This window comes from Schistocerca gregaria, chromosome 9, assembly GCF_023897955.1.
Source record: "Schistocerca gregaria isolate iqSchGreg1 chromosome 9, iqSchGreg1.2, whole genome shotgun sequence".
In the NCBI taxonomy this organism is placed as follows: Eukaryota; Metazoa; Arthropoda; class Insecta; order Orthoptera; family Acrididae; genus Schistocerca; species Schistocerca gregaria.
This window is the reverse complement of record NC_064928.1, coordinates 96,728,373-96,735,922: the sequence shown is the minus strand read 5'-3', so window position 1 is coordinate 96,735,922 and position 7,550 is coordinate 96,728,373.

Below are 7,550 nucleotides of genomic sequence, written 5' to 3'. Positions count from 1 at the left end.
ATCAAATATCTCATTTCAAAAGCTCTGTCTCATCATGATGTAATCTACTTCATTATTTCCTGGCCTTTTCCAAGTACGCCTCCTCCCCTTGTGATACTCGAACAGAGTACTCACTGTTACAAAGGTGGTTCAAAAAGTTCTCAGAACGAAGTAGAAAAAAGTACCTACATCACTGAAATTTTTTTTATTGTTCAATGTCTTCTCCTTAAAGATTAATGCACTTGGTCCAAAGATGTTCCAGTACCTTGAGCCCGTCTCTAAAATGAGTTTCCTCCAGGTCTGCAAAATAGTTGTCAACTCCAGTTATCAATTCTTCATGTGAAGTGAATCTTTGTCCATAAAGAAAAATGTTCAGATATGGGAAGAGATGGAAGTCTGACGGAGCCACATCAGCTGAATGATGGCAAACGTGTGTGGGCATGCATTGGCTTGATGGAAGATGACTTTCTTCCTTGATAAATCTGGCCTTTTTTCGCGTATCTTATGTTGCAATTTGTCCAGGAGATTAGCACAGTATTCTCTAGTAATTGTTTGATCAGGGGCAAAATAATATACAGAGTCCCTTTGCATCCCAGAATACTGATGCCATGACCTTTCCTGCCGAAGGAATTGTCTTTGTTTTCTTTGGTGGCAGAGAATCAACATCCACTTCTTTGACTGTTGTTTTGTCTCTCGGGTATAGTAGTGCACACACATTTCATCTGTGGTCACAAACTGGTGCAAAAATCTTGTCATTTCTCATAAAACAGGCCAAACATTGTTCCAATATGTCCATTCTCATGCATTTTTGATCCAGTCTCAAAAGTCGTGGCACCCATATTGCAGATAATTTTTTCATTTCTAATTCTTCAGTAAAAATGTGATATACCCTTTCAGATGACATCTGGCAAGTGTGAGCAATTTCACACACTTTCAGTTGGCGATCCTCCATGACCATTTTGCGAACTTTTTCAATGATGTTTGGAGACAGATCTTGGCTGACCACTGTGTGGATCATCATCTAAGTTCTCCCACCAAAATTTAAATTCATTTGACCACTTGGCAACAGTTCAATATGAAGGATCAGAGCCCCCAGTGTATTCTGCAACTCAGCATAAATGTCCTTTGCTTTCATACCTTTCTCTACAAAGTACTTAATCACTGCTCGAAGCTCGATTTTTTCCATCTTCGAAAATCACGACATGGGAGCAACAACAGAGCCACGTCACTGCCACAGCTCCCTTTCAAGGGCACTGGCATGGCACGTGTTTACAGATAACAGTCCAAAGAATATCATGTGAACAACTTGTTGCGCTAGCACTGGCCTCTTGTGATGATTCTGAGAACTTTTTAAACCTCCCTTGTACTAACTGAAATTACGGCAGAACTCAATTAGTCTTTCTTTGCTCTCATTCCTAGTACCAAGTCCATATTCTCCCATAACCCTTACTTCCACTCTTTGCCCTGCTACCACTTCTCTGCCCTCCTTGACAGGACTACTAGAATGTGGGTATCTTCTTATGCTGGAAGTCTTTCATCCACCACTTCTGATGATTTCTTTCAAAATGTAAGCAGTGGCTAGGTTCAAACCCATGATCCCAGACATTTTGATTACTAGTCAAATATGCTATGTGGTCTTTTACTTTATGTACTATCGCCTAGATTGTCATATGCTTGTTTTTTAGCTCCAGAGCATCCACACCCCCCCCCCCCCCCCCCCCCCCCCCCCCGGCCCCTATATTTAGTAGGCAGATGTGGTGTGACATTTTGATCATCATCTTTCAAACTTATTTGACCACATTGTAGGAGTGTGCGGCACGTAATCACTAAGGCATATGACCATGTGTTGTTGTCATTCACTTCTACCAATTCAGAGCAGATTGTTCTTCACTGGTACTCCTCAAATGTAGAAAACTGTCTGTCGACTGCGTGATTTTGTTTTGGGTCCTTTGCTGGCATGCTATGGTGCTGTGGTGTGATGATTTCAATGTGTGCCACAATGGCAGACATTTATCTATAATTATGTGGCTTTTTTTTCAAGCTGATAATAAAAACTTTATAACTATCTGTTATTAACATCTTGGACTGAGGAAAACTCCAGAATTGTTTGTTTTCAGTGCTGTCACTCTTCCTATTTACCATTTGTGTGAGTGGAACAGAAAGCAAGAGTAGTGATACTGGTCAAAGAATTGTGGTAACATATAGAAAGGAAATGTGAAATTACCACTGTGTTGTGTATGATGCATTTGTTTAATGTTAATAAGTAATAATGTAGTAAGAGCTAATGGATAATTTCAGAAGCTCCATTAGACTGTTTGTGGCTGGTTCTGTTATTCATAGGAAAACTGTAATGCCAGAAAACTGCACTGGAGTGCAGGAAGACCAGCAGAGAACTTACTCTTGGTGAAAGGCTTGTCAATTGATCCTCAATACAAATGTTGTGCAGTGATTGTTTGATTACAATATTTCTGAACAGTTTACATACAATGTGATTGAAAATGGATAGTCACATGAAAATAATAGTAGGGAAGGGAAGATTAAAGCTTATCCATTATGGAGCCTGTAGAACACCCTAGATTGTACAGTGAACGATATGCAGGGTGATGTTACAAATTTTCAGGGTTTATGGAAAAGGATAAATATATCAATCTGATGTTAGAGACACCAGTCTGGAAATGACATATACAAAAGTTAAAAGCAAAAATCATTCTGATACCTCTAACAGTTGATCTCTTCTACTGCAAGCTCTTTGTTTTCCATATTTTGAGAGATGGTCATATGGAGAAAGACAAGAAAAAAAGTCCAGTAATGTGTGCTCTGAAGTGCATACTTAAGATCAATGAGCACGTTATCTTTTCTGCTATGAAATACATCTCTTCTATTGAACAAATGCTCATAGCTCTTAAGCCATGCATTTTAGAGCCCCTGTTTAATAAACAGTTTTTTTCCCCTTGATTTAATCTATACTACCTCCTCTCAACATGTGGAAAGCAAAGCTTGTGCCATGGAATTGGTCCACAGTTAGTGATATCAGAATTATTTTCACTTATAACTTTTAACTGAGTCATTTCCAGAGCAAGGTCCCCACCTAAAATGATACTGTGGCATTGATAGGTCATATCGACTATGAACAACTTAATCTTTGACTTTAGATTGCTCATCTGAGCCACCATGTTAATTCACTTGGTCTGCATTTGTATCTCATGCCGTGTATATGTGTCCAAATACAATAAATATATATATACTTATGTGCAGATATTTGTGGGGCAGTTTGTTCAGTATACCTCTATACACATCTCGTTCCCATAATATATTTACCTTTTTCCACTATCGCTGAAAGTTTGTTACATAATCACAAATCACTCTGTATAAATACCAACAGCTGTGACCAGGCACTTCTCACAGCTATCTCTGCTTAAGATGTAAACGATAACTGTTTTCAAGCACCACAGTGATCTACAGAAAGTCAAGATGAACAATTTGATACAGGACACATGTAATCTATCAGGCCACAAAACAGCCTAAAATTGTTTCACATTGTGCACCTGCACAATGATGCAATATCGCGTTCTGTGTTTTGCACTGCAAATAGCGAAAGACACAGCATGTTCTGGAAAATGCTCTCCTGATAGCCACACAATGAGAGTATTAGTGGCTATTGTGGTGAGCATGCTACTTTAGAACGCTATCATGCTCCAGAAGCCTTAGCTGAGTGTTGCTTCCTTTGAGTTCATCTTTGTTTGGTTTTCAGTGGCTGTGACAGTGAGAGTGATTGTGAGTCAAAAAAGTGTGAAATCGTAATGAATCAGTTTACATTCAGTGATTGGACCAGCAAACACATGTATGTGTGTACATTCAAATGTACCTGTCAGTCAGATGTTTATGTGAATAGTGGTTTTCCCAACGGCTTTTTACCTAACCATGTATTTTTTTTCTACTCTTGATCATAGACTTGAGATATGGGTTCTCTTTGAAACACTGCTTCTGAAATCATAAATTAAAATAATTTTAATGAAATTATTTTGATGTTGTCATGAATGTGTGGTGTACCACTATGTCTGAAACAGTCGAATAAAATTTATTGCAGTGGGTTAAAGAAAACCATAGTACTGTTGGGTCATCAGTCAGCTTGATATCTCACATGAAGTAGTGTGGAAAGTTTGGAATGCAAACAGATACCAACATTCCATAAGATAAACGTCCAAAACACAACCAGCTTGATTACCCATTACATGTTGTGTTTGACCACTGCTACAATGAGGTATGTCAACACAGTCCTAAATTTTCCTCATTAGTGTTGTTTACTGATGAAGCAGCATATAATGAAAACGGATTTTTAATACCAAAAGCAATATCTGCTGAGCTGTTGATAGTTCTCAAAATACATATGAATGTAGTTTGTAAGTATAAATAAACATATGGGCATACATTGCTTGGAACTACCTGAGAGCTTTAAATTTTAACTGAAAGGTTAAATGCTCACAATCATAATTTTTCTTGAGTGGCATATTACCAGAATAACTGATTGACTCGTTCAGTGAAAAATCTGTTTAAACCAAAGTTAATAAGGAACAAGCTTTTGAAACCTGTGCGTTGTTAGCCAAGACCTGTTTTTAAGGCAGATTCAGGTTTAAAGTGTAAGGGGTAGATTGTTCTGCAGCTACTGAGATTTGAATCGTATAAAAAGTGTTTCTTCCATAAAATTAACTGCCCTAAAACAAATAATCAAAGAGTCTTTATGTATGGTTACCCAACATGGCTGGTTATAAGCTTGCAAATATTTAAAAGGAACTGAAAATGAATATTGGTGCAGAGATGTGTTAATGGAAGAAGCAAAAGAGGACGTAATACACAGTTTACTGATTTCCAGGATTCTTGAAGGCATGACGTCAGCAGCTGTATGGTTTACAAAATTATGAAATAAATTGCAAAAAGAAAAGGTCGAAACTTTTATATTAATTTTCTTTATTGATGACTAGTTTTGAGTCCAAAGCTCTTAAAATCATCTGCTAAGCTATGCAATACCATCCATTATGATCAAGAATCTTTATTCACCATGAATCATTTCATAATGATATGGGTTTTGTCAATTTGATACAAGATAAAGTACATACAATGCACAGTAGTACGACGTGTAGCATTAAATATTTGTTCTACAAAGTTTATGCAGTACATAATAATACAATTAAAAGTAACAGTTTTTAAAATTAATATAATAATCTGGTAAATCAAAGTATTCTTTAATATTATGAAAAGGGTGAACCTTTAACGAGTTGTACCACTTATGTTTAAAACTAATTATATCCATAGTCTGAGCAAAGAGTAGTAACTTATTGAAAATTCTGAGTGGGTTTACTTTGTGCGAATTTCCAGTCAATGCTAACCTGTGCCTAGATATATCTAACTTTAACTTAACCTTAATATTGTGGTCATGAACTTATGAACTCCCCCCCCCCCCCCCCTGACAACAAGTTCTGTCACATTACTTTTAATGTGAAGTCCTGCAGTATATAACAGTAAGTATTGTGAGCCTGGTGAAGAGTGGAGGGCAATATTCCAAATGATCTGTCTTACAAATTAAGCACAAAACTTTCTTTTGTATTTTTAAAATGTTATCGATGTAGGGAGAATGTCCCCAATAAAATAAGGCCATATGATATACGCGACTGGAAAAGTCCAAAGTATGTCATGCGAATGTAATCCATGCTTACCATGCCCCTTAGTTTCAAAAAGAGGTACGATACCTGAGATATCTCTTTGCAGACGTGACTGATATGTTCTTGTAAATTAAGTTTGGAGTCAATGTGAATACCTAGAAGTTTTACTAATTTAGTTTCTATATTCTTTGTCGTGCTTAGTATGAGCTGTTGTGTTCTATTGGGATTACATAAGAGTTTATTAGCAGTAAACCAGTCCAAAGCTATGTCAAGAGTTCCTTTTATTATGAGATTGAGTTCAAAGATGTTCTGATCACAGGTAAACAGTGTAGTATCATCTGTGTGACAGGATGTGATACGCTGTAAGGCAGGTCAGTAATTGCTTGTTCAGTTTAGTTAAACACATGCAAAATAGTGCAGAACAGAACCTCATACACCTAAGTGTATCAGAATCCCCCATATTGATTTCTGTGGTTATTTTATGCAGTGTTGTTTGTTTGTTAGCACTTAACAACTCTACCAACGTGCTGCTCTTGGTCGGTATGTGAAAGCCGTTTGTCACTGCGTTGCCTGTGGTGAGAGGTAATGCCTGAAATGTGGTATTCTCGGCGTTGTCTGTGGTGAGAGGTAATGCCTGAAATGTGGTATTCTCGGCACACTCTTGACACCGTGGCTCTCAAAATATCGAATTCCATAATGATTTTCTAAATGGAATGATGGGACGTCCCGTGCATCTAGCTCCGTCTACCATTCTGCATTCAGAGTCTGTTCCTCTCCGTCATGCGGCCATAATAACGCTGGAAACTTTCCATGTAAAGCACATGGGTACAAATGACAGCTCTAACAATGCACTGCTCCCATATACTGTATTTTTTATGTATCTTTGAAAATACCGACAATCGTATGACTGTCGTAATTGATGGTATTGCACAACTTAGTGGATGATACAAAAATGAGCTTTGCGCTTGAAACTAGCCATCAATAAAGAAAATTAATATTGCAGTTTATAACATAATTTTGTATAATAAACAAGACTGGTCACAAGAGTGGAGATGAATATGCAGCACACGATGACGACAGTGTTTTGTAAACTGACATGTCGGGTGAAACAGAAACAGATTGAATGGAAAAGATAAAGCAGGTGACGAACTTGGCATCTGACCTTTATGTGATGGACCATCCATTTCATAACTCTAATCAACAATGTTACGACGGGTTCACACATGGAACTAATGTGGCTCTTCAGCTTGTGATTTTCTGCAGTTGCAACGTGAGCTACCGTTCACACCACAAATTCTATATTGTAGCACAGCTTTCAATATAGCTGCAACCGAAATCATATGGGCCAATATTAATGGTATAGCGCAGGCTCTGGCATTAGACCTGCCACAAGAGTTAAACATATGGAAGACGAAACACAAATGTTGGATCCGAAAACAGATTTTGCACATAGATAAATCGAAGGCCACAAACACATTTATAAAAGAAATAACACTCCAAGACAGAAGTGCTGCTTGCAATGGCGAACTAACCCACAGCTGGCATGTAAATATAATCTGCAGACGTACAGCTCTTCCAAGATTTTAGAATCTTACTGTAAAAAAAAAATTGTAAACTTTGTTATTTAAATATAGCACAATTTCGTTTTTGTTCCTACTTCTGGTGTTAAAATGATTTACTGGATCATAAAAAAGGGAATTATATTGTTATTAAAATTACAGCTGGGTTTCACAATAGGTATCGTAGCTTTATTATGTAAGATATGAGTGTATGGTATTTTCGGGTTTACACTCTTTTTAAATTCTTATTATTTCATTCTTATAGCAATTCAGGGAATTAGATTAGGAAATGAGACACTTAAAGTAGTAAAGGAGTTCTGCTATTTGGGAAGCAAAATAACTAATGATGGTAGAA